The sequence below is a fragment of the Arachis ipaensis genome, chromosome B09 (genome assembly GCF_000816755.2).
Source record: "Arachis ipaensis cultivar K30076 chromosome B09, Araip1.1, whole genome shotgun sequence".
NCBI classification, from domain to species: domain Eukaryota; kingdom Viridiplantae; phylum Streptophyta; class Magnoliopsida; order Fabales; family Fabaceae; genus Arachis; species Arachis ipaensis.
The window spans coordinates 86,468,827-86,471,081 of NC_029793.2; the positions used below are offsets into that span (position 1 = coordinate 86,468,827).

At 34.2% G+C, this 2,255-nt stretch overlaps 1 long non-coding RNA gene across 1 annotated transcript in view; it reads left to right on the forward strand.

Moving 5' to 3' along the window:
* LOC110266665 overlaps positions 1–1,102 on the forward strand; it is an 18,756-nt gene extending 17,654 nt beyond the window's left edge. Inside the window, exon 2 of the long non-coding RNA XR_002354139.1 lies at positions 1,004–1,102. This is a non-coding gene — a long non-coding RNA (uncharacterized LOC110266665). The remainder of the gene's footprint in view (positions 1–1,003) is intronic.

Genomic DNA, 2,255 nt, shown 5'->3' on the forward strand with positions numbered 1-2,255 from the left:
ATCAAAGGGATGTCTTCGAGAACCCAACGACTACTCGTCTATTAAATATGCGAAAAAACGTAACAAAAATCATACAAAAATCATATAAAATTAATCAAAAATAATATAAAAATAATCAAAAATTTATTTTTAGTGAGAAGATCTGAAATGATACTCAAACACATAAAAAGACACTAAAGGATACGTATAGCGATTTTCCGTTCCCAAGAGTATATTTCCTGCGAGTAGAAAGCAGAGGCTGTCTCAATAGAGCTGCTAATAATTATATGCTCATTTATTTGAACAGAAAATCGTATTCGGGAAATCGTGAACTCGTGACCGGATAAATGTTGGGAATGAGGTGCTAACCGACACATGAGCTCATGGCCTGAACTAGGACTAGACATTCATCATATGCATATATGTGACATTGTTTGGGTGTGTATATTGTAATTGGTTTGCCTAAGTGAATAATTCTGTTTAATTGCTAATTGCTATACTTGATGTAATTGCTCTTGGTTGTGTTTGAACCTCATTGCCTGTGTTTGTAACTGATTGTTTGGATTATGGTGATTGGATATTGATTGAGTTGTTTGGGCCTGAGGCCGTGACTGGTACGTTTGAGGTCTAGTTCTGTATAAAGTACCTGACTGGTTCAGCATAGACTTAATGAACCTATACTTGGAGCAGGATGATCATTTATACCGCGTAGGTAACTTCTTTTATGTTATGGTCTAGTAAAGTATGAAAAAATCAAACTGGTTCAGCATAGATTTAATGAACCTATGCTTGGAACAGGTTGGTCATTCATACAGTCTAGGAAAACTTTTAAGAGCTTTATAAAGAAAATATAGGTCTAGGATTTTGAATAATTAACTAATGCTTTTAAAGAAGGTTAATTTTCTTTTAGATGTCTCTGAATGAAATTAACTATTTGCGTTTTATTCTTTACTTTCACGGCATTCTCGACCTCTACTGAGAACATGTGGTTTGGTTCTCACCCCTAAATTTTCCACCCTTTCAGTGACACAGGTTTGAAGATGCAATATGAAGCTGCAAGTGATTAGTAGGCCTTCTTTACGGTTTTAATTGCTTTCATAGAGTCCCCTCGCTGTCGTCCCTTGAGAGTTTATTTTACATATAGGGGTAGGTTTAGTATATTGTATTTGAGTTTTATTTGGTTTCTTTTGTATTAAGGGTTATTATTAATAATATTTATGTGATTATTATTTGTTGGAAGTCTTTTAAACATGACTTTACTGAATAAAAACAAAAATTTTCTGGCATTTCCTTAAAACTGAAACGCGAACTCGATACAAAGGCTCGATAATTAAGTAATTAATACTAGGAAAGTTTACGTAATGTTCTTTCTAGTAGAAATACCCTGACTTAAGCAAGGTATTTTGCTGGAAGGGATGTTACATTGAGGGCTATGTTGTTGACAACCACAATGAGGACTACCACATCTATTGGATTGATATGCATTAGGAATGGAATTATACCTATAAGAGACCAGAGGAGGTTGTTGCCAAGAAGGTTGAGCATATGCTTGAAGCTCCTCCCACTTTTGATTGTTTCATCCTTGATGCGTATTCTCATTGAAATTCCCATTTCTTACAACATAATTGTTACCACACTCATAGCCAAAGGGGTGAAAATTCATAGTAAAAAGAGAAAATAAAGACAAAAGCTAACAAGAAATAATGGAACAAAGTCCTAAAACTAGCAAAAACTATCAAGCAATCCAAAAATCAAGCTATCCACAATATTAACATATATACAATAACGAATAACAAGGCACACATTTGCAATTTCCCGGCAATGGCGCCATTTGATGAGAAAAAATTGTGTCGGTATAGAATTTCTCAAATAAATTCTCGTTGTAAGTATAGTTTGTAAACCAACAAACAATCCTCAATCAACATTTAATATGCTTGTCACAAGAACAAACCCCAATAAGAATAACCAAAGTATTTAAACCTCGGGTCGTCTCTCAAGAAATTGCAGGGAAGTGTTTATGTTGTTGGTTATGGGTTGTATATTTTGGGGTTTTAAACAAGGGACAAGAAAAATAAATGGCAAGAAAGTAAACGAAACTCAAATGATAAAAAGGTCTTGGCAAGGGTTGATGGTTAAGGATCTTTATCCTTGTTACTAACCACAACATGATAATTGCAAGGATCAATCCCATTAAGTTATCCTCTAACAAGTAAAGGAAAGTCAAATGTTAATCCTAATCCATAAGTCCTAGCAACCTCACTAATAGATTTAGTTGA